The 14,687-nt window shown below is 42.9% G+C and overlaps 1 long non-coding RNA gene across 1 annotated transcript; it reads right to left on the bottom strand.

Annotated features, from left to right (window-relative positions):
• Window positions 1-320: 320 nt before the first annotated feature.
• LOC146584574 (uncharacterized) lies at window positions 321-9,890 on the bottom strand. The gene is made up of 3 exons (XR_014898187.1): window positions 9,838-9,890; window positions 5,423-5,484; window positions 321-3,186 (listed from the first exon to the last, which is right to left on the bottom strand). It is a non-coding gene; the product is annotated as an uncharacterized LOC146584574 (long non-coding RNA).
• Window positions 9,891-14,687: the final 4,797 nt, after the last annotated feature.

Below are 14,687 nucleotides of genomic sequence, written 5' to 3'. Positions count from 1 at the left end.
TATTTCTCACTCCTGAGTGTTCATCCAAGAATTTATGCAAATAYATTTCAGGTTGTGAGATGCTGGCAAATTGTTTGCTATTCCTTATAAGACATGTATGACTGGTGTCCTACAGTGGCATCATCATTTTTTTGGCTTCTTTGTTAGAATGAAGGAAATTTTTCATTTAAACATTAAAAATAATAAGAAAAAAAGAATTAAGAAATATTCTTTTTAGTTTCAAGAACTAAGAGTCCTTTTATACTAGCTACTAATATTTTTTGTAACAATGAATAGAATTGTTCAGGAAGAATTATGTATGGTGTTACAAAGAACAGTAATTTTCCATTCACATGAACAAAAATCCATGCAAAAGACAGAAACACATTCTTACCAAAGCAGTCATTTAATAACAGGGAAGAACACAAGTAAACATTGTTGCTCTTTTTCAGACACTATGGATATGAATTGTATTCAGGCAATTCAGTGGTTAAAAACAAAAAAAGACATTAAATCATTGCTACATCCAAGTCCCAGGTATCAGAGCCTGTTGTGATGGAAGGATTAGGAGGGTGCTAGTAGYGACTTATGACCTACAGATTTCCCAGGCAACCAAGACTGTATTTCCATGCAAATGTTCAGGCTACTAAAAATACCAGGAGAAGTAAAGAAACTGACAGGATCTGCTTTATATAAGCAGAAATGCCTATAAATCAGCGTTTCATGAAAGCTTACCAGAAGGCATCAGCAGGTCTTCATTGGTGTCTTAAACAACTGTTTTCTTCATCTCCCCCGACAAGTTGTCTCTACATCCACACTGTCTGTCTTTGAAAATAYGGAGCTGCCAGGTGACCACTCTCGGAAACTCAGAAATTGAAAGGCAATTATTATCATTGAAGAAGTGCACAACAAAACTGAGAAGCGTCTTCCCAGGWGCTTGCTGGACTTCTTCCCAAAGGGCTCATGAAATTTGGGCACTAAAACTAGGGTCTGCAAAAGCTCTGTAAAATCCCAAGGCAGGGTCCTGTGGATATTGTAGGCAGAATGCCCATGATGTGGTACAGCTAGTCCTTGCACTCCACAGTAGATCTCTGGCCCGAGGGCTGCAGTTCCTCCACCAGACATGGTAGCAATGAGGACACATCTTCATCATGTCAGAAACCTGTGATGTGACTGATGATTTCTTTTGGTAACTCAGAAAAAGCTCACCATTTTCTAACCTCAGCAACCAAACATTAGATATCGCAGGTGCAGAATATTCTTTGCTAGCCAGGCTTTCAACAAGGTGGAACCAGTCTTAATGGTACCTTTGCAATGACTAGAGGGAATTCTTTTCTGAGCTTTCTATACATAATTTTTTGCTCCAGCTCTTAGATAYTGGTCTATAACTATCTCACTTGCAATAGCAGGGCTAAATCTCAAGATGATTATGGAGCAACTATTAAACTCTAAACATTCTAAGGAACTTCTAAGTTCCTTGGAAAACTAAATGTACAATTTCCATTAAGAAGTTGCAGCATATGGGATKTGCTCCATTTGTAATTCCCCAAACTCCTGACAAAAATGGATAAACAGAAGAGATGAACAGCCATCGCCATAAATGCATGTTAATCACATTGATTTTTAAGAGCAACAGGTATCTTTGAATGTGATTCCCACTTATAACGGTTGGGGATGCGTGGGCCAGGCTGCACATCACAGCCAATGCCTGTAGTGCACACTGATGGTAAATTCCACATCCCCAGTGGGAGATCATTATGCACAAAGCTTCTTAGCCTTCCTCAGAGTGCAGCAGGCATGCACGGTCCTGTCCTGTAGAGAGCTCTTCTGCCTCTACTTGGAGAGAGGCAAAGAAAAGGTACACAGTTCCTGCTCACCTCTTGGTAGGATGGCATGTTGTGCATAAACCTTTTAAAGCAGTCCTAAGAAAGACCATTGACCCCATCAACAGATGGCAGGGTGCTTTGACATTTAATAAGCTGCAAGACTGGGGCCTGGAAATGTATTTCAGTCTTTTTCCAGCCCTCCTACACATTTTACAGAAGCAAGCAGAGAGATTGTCTGTCCTTTGCCCTTTGTGCCTTTTTGCAGGGCTAAGGAAAAAGCTTGTCCTTTCTACTGAAGAGACAGAGCTCTTAGCTTCATTGTACTCCTGCTGAGACTGCAGCCTCCCTCTGCCATCGAAACCCAGCAAAGCTGTCCATCAGGGACTACTCTGAATGAGAACCTTGGGGTCCAATCTCAACTCAGCTCAGGATTTTATGTGGTCAGATTTGTCTACAGGGATGAGAGGGCTCTGTTTAAKCAAGGATCTTGTATTTCAATTTTTCCTTATGTCATTTTCTTTCTATTTCAATCATAATACTATTTTTGAAGTAGTTACTTATTTTAACACTGCATACAGAAACAATAGTAAGTTCCTCTAAAAGTGGTAACAGCACAGCTCCTTTCAAGTAATTAGTATTTTGGCAGTAACTACTTTCACCAGCAGAAAGTAGCCCAGGGTTAAGAATGAAGCTGTAGAGAAGCATTACTGATCATAGCTCCAGACCGGTCAGCATTTCTATTATAAACCATTATTTTCTCCCTCAAAGAATTTTGTTTTGGGTTGAAATCCAGTACAGATAAAGCTAGCCAGAATTACTGTTGATCCTTATTACTTTTACTGTTGCAGCAGAGATGCATCTTGAAAACATACATTGAGTTTTGAATTACACCAGTGTTCCCTTCCTTTTTGAACTCCTTCACTATTTGATTAGTCTGAGATCATCTTTATTGCTCAAAACCCTATTCAGCTGTGCATATCTTTACCTCCAGAGAAGACTCCCTAATAGAAAAGCATTCTAAAGCTTAATAAAGGACATTAGTTTTGTCACAAAATATTTGATATGACCTGTGTAATTACAGAACTGTGTTTTGATTCTCTTTTGGTCTCCACAAAGTAGTGTGAACACCTATGGGAGAGCTCGCCTGTTCCAGTAAACAGTTCTGCTGTGTCACTGCTATTAACTCCTTGCTTTCTGTAGAGCTTCACTAATTTTGATTCAGAAGAGACAACAGAAGTTTCAGATCAATAATAATCCTCCTAGAGTAGGACTGAAGCATGTTCCAGCAAACCAGGCAAAACTGCAGTGTAACTACAGACCAGCATATGTAGAGTCTCAGAAGCCTTTCACTACCAGTCCAGAGAGAAGCCACTTAGAGTTACTGTATAGAGAAAAGAACCAGTTATGGATAATTATTAAGGCAATAAATAGGATTAGCTATTTAGCATTGCTTTTCTGCACTTCTAAAATTGAACCAGGAATGTTATCAGAGGTCAACATTTTCGGGGTGCCTTATGTTAGTCTGCCTTCACTACATTCAGAGACACACAATGCAGCAGGAATTGATTTGAGGGAGTGTGGAGAACAGATAGCTTCTGCTGAAGGGAGTTTTTTCATATTTTTTTCAGGGTAGTGTTTCTGTTTTTAGATGGAAAAACAGCTCCAAAATAACACTGTTTTATTCTCCCTCATCCCTCTCACTTTCCCCTCTTAATTACTTCTTCATTTTCCTCAGCAACTGATATAAGGAGGAGAAAAGCAGGTGAAAATAAACAAAACAAAATATATTTTTTTATGGCAGGGAGAGAATTTGTTCCTGCTTCYGCCAAATAAAACAGAAATGTTGCATCAAAACAGAAAATCTGYGATAGTGAGGTTGGGAGGAAATTTTGTCAAACTGTTTTTGACACAGTATCTTCATTACCATCACAGAGAGCACATCAGCAGTTGTGGGAGGGGAGGGCTCCACAATGGAGAAGCATCTGCAGGTGAATAGCAGAGGAGCAGATGGGAGGGGATGGAACAAGAAACATTAAGAGAGTAGAGCAAGCACTACGGTTTTTTGCTAAAGGGGCCCTGCAAGGGTCACATCAGAAACAAAAATCTTTCCTTTGGGGCTGCAAATGACAGTTACACTGGCTAGGCTAGAGGCACATGCTACCGTAAGTAAAAGCAGCTTATCCAGAGAGCAAACCTCTACTAGGAGGTTATCTGGAAAAGTAACAGACACCAATTCAGGAGACAAATTTTAACCTTGGCAGCTGCTTTAGCCAATCTCCTCAATTAGACAGGTGAAACCTGATAGATACATGGTTCTGCAATGCGAAAGAATATATATATTTTTAGCCAATGTTCCCAATTCATAAAATGATAACAAGAGCCCAAGGAAAGCACAGCTCTGCCATTCCATCTCTATTGGTCAGAAGGTTAAAATTTTAGTATTGTCATAATTTTTTATAACACTAAAATACCGAGGCTGGACATTGTATATCTTTCCCTTTAGCTGGCATTCTGCAGAAACACCCTCATTTGTATTCTGTATTTCACTTGAGCAAAAAAAAAACATTCTGCATTGCCACAACTAAGTACTTCCCTACTGCGATACAGAGATTTCCAAACAGTCACAATAAATTTAGCATGTCTCTGCTAACATATTTTATTCATACTGTTGGTCTGCTTCGCTTTGCCTTAAATTTTAAGCTCCAGACTTTTCACAATTATATAAAGTAAAATAAAGTCAGTTTCTTTCTCTACATAACTGTACAATAGAACTGCCCCTACTTCAAGGCTCATCTATCATGGACTCCAGGCTGCTTTTTCCCCACAGAGGGCTTAAACATTTTCCTGCACAAAGAAGAAATTTTTGACTTCTTGAAGCACTATTGTCTATAAACTGCTGCTCATTTTCCAATTAAAAAGTGATTTTCAAGCTGTGGAGAAGTTTTGGACTGGATGATACAACAAAGTGAGTCCTCCTTCAAGACTGTGTTCAACAGGGGGGTCCCAGCAGGACACACAGGTCTTCCACCACACAAACTCCTGGGGCACTGTATTTCTGTCTTGAGGAGAAGGAATGGCCATGTCTGTGAAGGACTGGTCTCACCGGCCCTCTTAGTTGCACCTTCCCACACACAGCAGTGGCATTTCCCTCCAACTTGGATTTTGTTTGTGAAGGGAAAGCAGCTAAACCCATTAACTAATTTCTAGTAAGCATTGCAGAGAATTTGATGGCTTTGTGTGCCAGAACCACTTGTCATAGAGCTATCAGCAAGGTGAAGATTTCACCTCTGGTTCTAGGTAGAAATTAGAGCATCCTCCAAGGTAAAATAAAGGCTGTGTAGCATTTGGCCTCAAGTTACAAAAGCCACGGCACTCTTGACACACTTTGGATACTCTGGGAGTTGGGGAGGTAGAAGAATTCACTCCATCTAATTTTAACTTTTTAGAAGTAGAGGTGTCCAGGCTAAATCAGACTCACTCTACAGTCCATAAAGAAAGACAAGCTTCCCTAGGGGATGGCTCACAGCCTCTTAGCCATGTCTCAGGATAGGATAACTTACAATCTTGAGCTCCTACATTAGATAGAAGCAGACAAAGTTCACAGTGGGCACCTTTACCTTTCAGATGCTCTAAATGAAGCAGACAGATTCACCTTTTCTGACGTGAACAGAGCAAATACCTGAGGAGGAAAGAGGAAAAAATGTCAGCTGCTGGCAGTGATGTGTCAAGAATAGCAGGTCAGAAAAGATTCTCCTCTTTGCTTAGCGTAAGACACATTTCCTGCAATACTTGAGTTTTCTCTCACTGACTGTGCTTTCTGAATTTTTACAAGAGTCAACAGAACTCTACCCATTGGTGCTGGATACAATCCCTACGGTCATGTGATTAACTTAGCACTACTTCCTAAGTGATKGTGTAATCAAGGAACTGGAAGAATGGGCTTTTGCACAAGGAAAGSTGAGCTGGAAGCCAAGGGTGACAGAGGCAGGCATGGCAGTAAACTCACTGACAAGGGCCCATCCCACCATACCCTAACAAGATGAGGAGGACAAGTCCAGTGATAGTAACCTGGACTAGACGCAGTCACTGCCAGAAAAGCCAAACTAAAAAGGCAGGTCTGAGGTCAAGCTGGAAAGTCAAGTCAGTAAGGTCCAAGACTAGAAACAACACAGACAATGCGGCTCAGGCAAGAGCCAAGGGTCTGAGCTTAAATACAGCTCTTGGGCCAGCGGACAAAGGGTGCATAAGCGGATGGCCCAGATGCGGCTGGTCAGGATAGTGAGGGCTTCTTGGTATATTCAGGATCCTAACTGCTGTAGCTAGGGGAAATCCAGAAATAATATTATCCCTTGACTGGTTACACGCTTCTAGCACATAGTCGTAGCCAGCAACATGACTCATCCTCAGACATTTGGCTTTTTAATTGTCAGCGTGCTTAATTCTAAGATTTTTTCCTCTCTCACTCTAGCTTTCTTTCCCCCAACATTACATGACTATTAATAGTCTCACTTGCAAAGAGCTGGAAGCAGAGGGAGAGCTAAGAAAATAAGTTACATTAGGAAGTGCTACGATCGATGTTCTGCAAATGAGCTGAGACAAGATGTTCACTGCCAGCTTCTTTTTCTTTCACCAGAGCTTCCCAGCAGCACTAGCTCCCTGGCTTGGGCAACTCAGCCACAGCTATAATTCACTGTAAGTCAAAAATTTTATTTCAGCAGGAAGAGCTGAGACAGCAGAAGGATTCTTGTCACCATCTCTGGATTAGCCCAGGAGAGGCAGAAATGGTTTGTTTAATGCCATTTCTCATTATTCCTGGCACTTTATGACTCATTAAGTGTCCTAGTTTTGTAACTAACTCCTGCTGAGCTCAACATTTGATATACATTTATAGGTGGCCTGCTGGCTGTAATAACAATTGAACTATTCATAACTCTCCTAACCACATTAACTCCTTCCTTTGTGCGCCAGCTTTTCCTTAAACAATTGTAAGATAAAGATACTAGAGACTTCAGTTCTTAACACAGAATGAATTACGTTTATCTGGAATTACATTTATCTAGACAATTTATTAATATAGCTATACATTTACAATTACAGACACTTGATTTGAGCYTAGACAAGCTGCATCCTAATACCTTTTACACTGCTTCCCTTCTTATTCAAGTACACTTTTTATCATGGATTTATTTGTGCAAGTGGATGGCCGATACTGATTCTCCTCAGGAGAAGGTGGGAAATATACACATCAGAATCCATTCATCCATATGGAATTGGAGCAGGAATCAAATGACCCTTCTTGTCCATTACTGGTAGGAATTAGAAGCAAGGAACTTTGTTCAGAAACATTCCTGTGATATGAGTGATCTTGCCAGTTTCTGCCCCATTTTTCACTTGCTTTCTTTGAAAAAGAACAGTGAGAATTCAAAACAGAGCCCCGCAACATTTTGACTCTATCTGACAACTAATGCAAATGAGGCAACCATTAGCACTCAGCCTACGTTTGACAGACACAAGTATTTTTGGAGATAACAATAGATTTATCCTGTCTCTTCTGAGAAAGTGTCACGCACAATCATCCTGCAGATAGGAAYTCAGGTCTTTAGTTTGGTTTATTTTCCTTTCATTCACTTGAAACACCAAACCACTTACCCTGGCCATTCTGAAAAGAGAGGATTGTTCTATATATCATTGAATAAATTTAATCTGTATATGTTTTGAAACACGACTGAAAAGCTACTGACAAAATCACATAGGTCTAAAATTAATGTTATTATCTTGGGTTGCTTAAAACTCAAGCTGAAAGGTACATGCAGCTTCAACAAAACAGTTTGCATAGAAATGTCTCTGATTTCAGATTTCTAATTTGGATCAGAACAATCTGGGAATTCCAAGTGTGTTTCAGACTGAAYAGTGAAGGTGTGTTCCAGACAAAGATTAATTTTCCTGATTGATTCACTCAATTTAGATACCTCTGATCACAAAGAAAACAGATGATGCCTTCAAAGGCATTTTCACATGCAAATTCTCAGGTTGGTTCAATACTGCCAACCTCAAACAGTCAGTAACCAATAGTCCTGATTAAAAAGCAAAAAAAAAAAAAAAAAACATGTTGGATCTTATATTTTAAGTCTCATTGCTTGAACCTACCAGCATGTCCTTTATGATCAGCTTACTCTAGTTCAGGGCTAGAGGCCCGCTCTCACTAGTGTCTGCTGTACATTCCTGCTGCTTGTCTTAGGTCAACACAAGCTACTGTGCAGCCAAAAGGAGAGTTAAATGAGTTTCATGATCTGGCTGAAAAACCACCATGAACAAAGGTTAGCTGATCCTCAGGATCAGCTTGTGCTGACAGAGAGGATACAAGAACTCTACACTAGATTGGCTTAACTGAGCATGTAGCTGCATAGAAATTTTGGCTATTTTGATGAGCCACTAGAAAGACTTCCAAAAAAGAAAACCCCTGAAGACTAGTTTTTCACTGGATAAGGCAACTGATCTGAGTCATTCTGCAGATATGCATTTGCTATCCATTGCTATCCAAATGCAATCCAACACAGTGGAATAGCAGGATCACCATTAGATTTAGACTAGATGTAACACGAAGCCATGCCTTTAGTCACACTGTCCTGGTGTCACATTTTCAAGGTTTTCAAGTAACCCTGAGAGACAGAGCTGTATTTATTTTATTTAGAGAAAGGTTACTAATCACACAGCTAAGAACTAATGCTTAAAAACAAATGTGGTAGAGTTTGCACTGAAGTCAAAGTGACATCAGTGCTGAAGGGTTGAAATAATATCTGATTTTGAGGAGGATCAAGGGTGGCAGTGATCTGAGCAATGGGGAGAAGGACAGGCTCCCCCTGAACACCCTCTGCTTCTCTCTGGACAATATAAACTGAAGGGATAGAGGGGAAGCTGAGGAAAGGGACGAAAATTCCTTTAGCTCTTTTTATAAAACTGCCTTTTCAAATTATATCCTAGTACCTGCTCTGGGTTGTATCCTTTTTGCCACCCTTCTGGCTCTCAATAAAATTTGTGACCACATCCAATACAGTTGTTTTTTTGGATTACTAATCAGTCAGTTGCATTTTAGCTGGCATATGATTGTATTTCTAGGAACAGTRTTGGGCACCCACAGATCTTTTCGCTAGCCTTGTGGGCAGGACCTTAATTAGTTTTGCCGTCCCTTCTCCCTAATATATAGGTTTGCAGCAGGATTTATCTTGTCCTGCATGTTGCTTGTATCATGCTGCAGGCCCACTTCCCAGACTTGTGCTTGAGCTGCCCTGTTTCAGAAAGCATTGCAACAATCCAGTACTTACAGAGATTTTGTTGGGAGCATAGGGCTTAAAAGACTTGCAACCACTCTGCAGGAAAGCTGCTGTGTATTGCAAGACATCCCAGTAGCTGTACCTGGGCTAAGTGCAGGTTGCAGGCTGGCAGCAGCACTACAGTGATGCCCCAAAAGTGATGCTGCGCTAGAGATGCAAAGCTGTGCACTGGCTGGCAAAGAGAGGGATAAGATAGGCCTTGTTCTTTCTTGCAAAATGCTTTTTTCTAAGATGGTTTGCAGTAGCAGGCTGTATTTTGAATCTGCCATGGGGTGACCCAGAATGACTGGATAATACAGCAGGTCTGCTCAGGGACTGGCTGGAGTCCAGTCTGTTGCTGTAGCAGCTTCCGCTATGCAGAGCAGTTCCTGTCAGCCAGGAGAAAAACAAACAAACAAACAAACAAAACCCAACAACAAAAAAAAAACTATCACTGATTTCTGTTAAGCGTTTTGACTGCAGTATTTCCTCTTTGTCTTGCACTGCATTATGCAAGTTTTAGACCCTTACCATTGATAATTTGGGCTTTGGCTGAAGGATGATATTTGAAAGTTAAAGACATGTCTGCTRTCAAACACAGAAAATGCACAATATCACATCAGGAAGAATGACTACGGCAAATTGCAATGCAGAGGCTTTAAATCAGAGAACATGCATCTCTAGGAGTGATTTAGTTATCTTCTTTTTAGTTATTTTCTTACCCCATGAAACAAGTGGCACCTCGGAAGAAAGGCTCCTTGTAAGGAACTTGATCCTTTGGGAGAGGATAAGTTAGTGATTACAGATAAAATGAAAAGGCGTTTTCAGCATAGCGGCTGGTGGTTCCATTTTCTAATACAGTACATTACACTGTTAATGGAAATGTAGCTTTTCACCTTCTGTTTTTCTCCCAGTAGAATTAAATCAGCATTGCTTGCATGCCAAGCATGCAAACTTACAGCTGTGAGCTCTGGAGAGAGGGAGAAGGCACAGCTTGCACCCGTACTATGTGATAAGATCACATAATGTCTGTAACAAAGCTGGGAACTCAACCCACTGCCTTTGCCAAGTGACTTCATCGTAAGATCATCTTTACTCTTGTCCATGGGAACTGTCCCACATTATTACAGACCTCAGGAGCCAACAGAATGGAGGAAATGCGTCTGGTTATTCAGGAGTCCTTTGGGAGATCTGCAGGGACAGAAGCCTACTATTCTACTCTGTGATGCAGCAGAGGGAAAAAATACCCACTATTTCCCACAGGAGCAGCTAATCTTCCAGTATGCTAATCTTCCTTCCTAGCTGTAACCTGCACTGCCATTCCTGCCAGGATTCCCATTGTTCCAAGACTGCAAGTGCCCAGTTACTCCGAAACGAYGCAGAGCAGAGAGGAACAGCTTTAAATGCCAGTGTAAAAAACTGCACTGGCAAGGCAACACAGGCTGCAAAGTGTTCGGGAACCCTTAGAGRTAAGAAGTACCACAGGAGTGCCATACAGCAGTGCTGCTGCTATACATACATGCCAACATACATGTCAGTTATGAAGAGAGATGATCATGAAGCTAGAGATAATCATGGAGCTCATTAAATGGTCCTGTWATCAATAGCAAGAGGAAGACTAGGGAAAATGTGGGCTTGCTGCTGAATGGGGTGGCTGCCTGGGGACAAAGGATATAGAGAAGGCAAAGTTACTGAACACCTTCTTTGCTGCAGTCTTCACTGCTAAGGACAACCCTCAGGAATCCCAGGGCCCGCAGACAAGAGAGAAAGTCTGGAGAAAGAAAGACTTTCCTTTGGTCGAGGAGGATGGGGTTAGAGTCCTTTCAGGCAAACTTGACATCCACTAATTCATGGGCTCTGTTTGGATACACCCACGAGTTGGAGCTGGTGGATGTTGTTGCTAGGCCACTCTCCAYCATCTTTGAAAGGTCATGGAGAACTGGAGAGGTGCCTGAGGACTGGGACAAAGCCAATATTACTCCAGCATTCAAAAAGAGCAAGGAGGAAGACCCAGGAAACTACAGGCCAGTCAGTTTCACCTCCATCCCTGGAAAGSTGATGGAACAGCTCATTCTGGATGTCATCTCCAGACATATGGAGGAAAAGAAGGTGATCAGGAATAGCCAACATAGATTCACCAAGTGGAAACCCTGCTTCACCAATCTGATAGCCTTCTGTGATGGAATGACTGGCTGGGGAGATAAGGGGAGAGCAGTGGATGTTGTSTACCTTGACTTCAGCAAGGCTTCTGACACTGTCTCCCATAACATCCTTGTAGGCAAGCTCAGGAAGTGTGGGTTAGACRAGTGGACAGTGAAGTGGATTGAGAACTGGCTTAAAGGCAGAGCTCAGAGGATCGTCATYAGAGGCACGGAGTCTAGCTGGAGGCCTGTGGCTAGTGGCGTCACCCAGGGCTCAGTACTGGATCCCATCCTCTTCAACTTATTCATCAATGAYCTGGATGAGGGGACTGAGTGCCTCCTCAGCAAGTTTGCTGATGATACCAAGCTGGGAGGAGTGGCTGATAYACCTGAGGGCTGTGCTGCCATTCAGAGAGACCTGGACAGGCTGGAGAGYTGGGTGGAGAGGAACCTCATGAAGTACAACAACGGTAAAGTGCAGGGTCCTGCACCTAGGGAGGAATAAGYGCATGCACCAGTACAGGCTGGGGGCTGATCGACTGGAAAGCAGCTCYGCAGAGAAGGACCTGGGAGTGCTGGTGGATGCCCAGTTGACCATCAGCCAGCAATGTGCCCTTGTGGCCACAAAGGCCAATGGTCTCCTTGGATGCATTAGGAAGAGTTTTGCCAGCAGGTTGAGGGAGGTGATCCTGCCCCTCTACTCAGCCCTGGTGAGGCCTCATCTTGAGTACTGTGTCCAGTTCTGGGCTTCCCAGTTCAAGAAAGACATAGACCTACTGGAGAGAGTCCAGCACAGAGCTACAAGGATGATCAGAAGAGTGCAGCATCTGCCCTAAGAGGAATGGCTGTGAGAGCTGGGCCTGTTTAGCCTCAAGAAGATTGAGGGGGGGATCTTATCAATATCTACAAATACCTTAAGGGGAGGTGTCAACAGGATGGGGCCAGACTCTTTTCAGTGGTGCGCATGTGACAGGACAAGAGGCAATGGGCACAAACTCAGACACAGGAAGTTCYGTCTGAATATAAGGAAGAACTTCTTTACTGTGAGAGTGACAGAGCACTGGCACAGGTTGCCCAGAGAGGTTGTGGAGTCTCCTTCTCTGGAGATATTCAAAAGCCACCTGGACACAATCCTGGGCAGTGTGCTCTAGGTGATCCTGCTTGAGCAGGGGGGTTGGACTAGATGATCTCCAGAGGTCCCTTCCAACTTCACCCATTCTGTGATTCTGTGATGTCATGAAATGGGAAAGTAAAGGGAGAAAATTTGTTCATGTAATAGAAGACACTGCCCAAAGCACTGGCAATGCTGAAAGCCCTAGGAAACAACAGAACTGGGCATGTATGAAATACTTCCTTGGGAGCTGACTGCAAATTAAGCAGCTGAAATTCTCACTTGGATTTGCACCTATGTGTTTGTGAAGAAAATGAAGACAGAAAAGCCACAGAAACACTGAGAGGAAGCTTCTGGGAAGACTGCAGGYTTCTATTTGAGAGACAGAAAAGTACATCCTGCTGTGCCAGTATACTCAAGATACAGAAACTGAAGAAACATTCAACTCATATTTCTTCCTGTTGGAAGCAAGTCCCAAAGCTCAACTCCTAATTAGCTGCTCAGACCAAGAGGAGATCATCTATTTTTCCAAGTGCTCAGGTAAAAAAAAAAAGAGTGAAATCATATAGTATGAGGCAAGCTTCTGCCCTATTACTGTGGTGTCAAAATACAGCCTCTTAAATAAAGTCAGCAATATTATTTTGTGTGTACTCAGGAGCAAGCTGTAATCTCTCATCCAACATTACCTGCGTCTGTACAGTCACCCCAGTGTAAATGACATCATAAAGATATATATACAGCCATAACCTTACTTGGTTCCAATCAGCGTAACTACTATCATTGCTTCTTTCTGTATACATAAAGAAGAAAAACTGACAAGTTTAATTCCAGAAACACAATTTGCATATAGCTTTCACACCTCTGCAGAAGAAAAAGCTCGTAATACTGCCAAAACAGAAACTTCTAAAGTGAAAACTTACAGGACAGACCKTGCTTTCTTCACCTTGTGTTAATCAGCAGACATTGATTTGTGAACCTGTCAATAAAGTTTATCAGAGCAGTGAGTCATCACAAGATAATTTTGAAGGTTATCTGGCAGCATATCTAAGCAGCTTGGCCTTGCTTAAAGAGATGATTTGAAGATGAAAATCAGTGACAGTGATATTTTGCAACTTTCATCCTGCTTAAGATGTAACTTTTGAGAACCTGAGTATTTTGCTTAAATGTGCATAGTGTACTGCTGTGAAACATAGAACATTGCCTGAATTTGTGCTTGGGCATACAATAACTATACCAGCACATTTCTCACATCTCAACTCTGCGGCAGAAGTTCCTTTTTCAGAGGGGAGGACAGAGTCCTTTCAACCTGCTGAGACTGTTGTCAACAAAGAATCAATCAGTTCTTGCGAGTCTCCTGAGAGCTATCACAGGAGAAAAGGATTACATCTGTACCAGCCTCTGCTGGATTCAGAGAAGTTCCTGTTCTCCGCTAATCTTTGTGCTCCTGTCTCCCTGACTGGCTCTGTGTATTTCCAATTCCCATAGGATTATTTTTGCAGGAGCTGTAGGTGCTGTCCAACATAATAATGAAAACTCAATTCCTTCAACAAGAGCTCAGAGTATGAAACTGAAAGTACTTACAGATATAAAACCGCTAAGAGAAATGGCACACCTAGAAGCCGCACTAGCAGCTGTTTCCCACCTGCCATCTGAGGTTTTTCACAAGATGACTGTTCATAACCCCACATCACAGATCGACATGCAACGCCAAAACAGAGCACATTCCCGTGGGTCACTGCACAGCCCTGCCTGGGTTCTGGTCGAGGGGGGTTCCTTGTTTCTCACSTGGCTGCAGAAAATCACAATCTCCTGTCTGCAGCTCTTCTTCCCCATTGCAGAAACTTGGGTTACCTACCTACCTTTAAGAATAAATTTTGCAAGGCTGGGAGTCGAGTGCTAGGAACGGTTGAGTTCCTCGGCTCTGAGGTGTGAAATGAGAGTCGCAAAAGCTTGTCAATGTCAAACGACCTTCTGCAGCCACCCAAACGTGGAGACGTCCAAGGAGCCGAAAACAGCGGATGGCAGCACCTACGACCCAGAGCCAGGTAACCCCACATACCGTGCTCTCCCTGCAGGCCCTAATGGTCGGCCGCGTGCCCCGCAGCCCTGCTCTCTAACGGCCGCCGCCAACGGCCGCCAGTAACCGCGGCCTCCGGGAACTATCTGCCCTCCCCCTCCAAGAGCTGCGAGCCGGGCGGGGACACGCTGTCTCTCGACCCAACGGACTCGAGACCAGCCTGGCTCGCCTCTGCCGGGCGGCGGGACGTGCCCCGCCGGGGCGGCCCCGCTATCGCCTCAGCGGCGCCCCCTGCGCGGCGGC

The sequence above is a fragment of the Rhea americana genome, unplaced genomic scaffold, assembly GCF_003343005.1.
Source record: "Rhea americana isolate MKP2758 unplaced genomic scaffold, rheAme1 scaffold_92, whole genome shotgun sequence".
NCBI lineage: Eukaryota > Metazoa > Chordata > Aves > Rheiformes > Rheidae > Rhea > Rhea americana.
The sequence above is the reverse complement of the archived record's forward strand: the minus strand, read 5'-3'. Positions and strand labels throughout refer to the sequence as shown.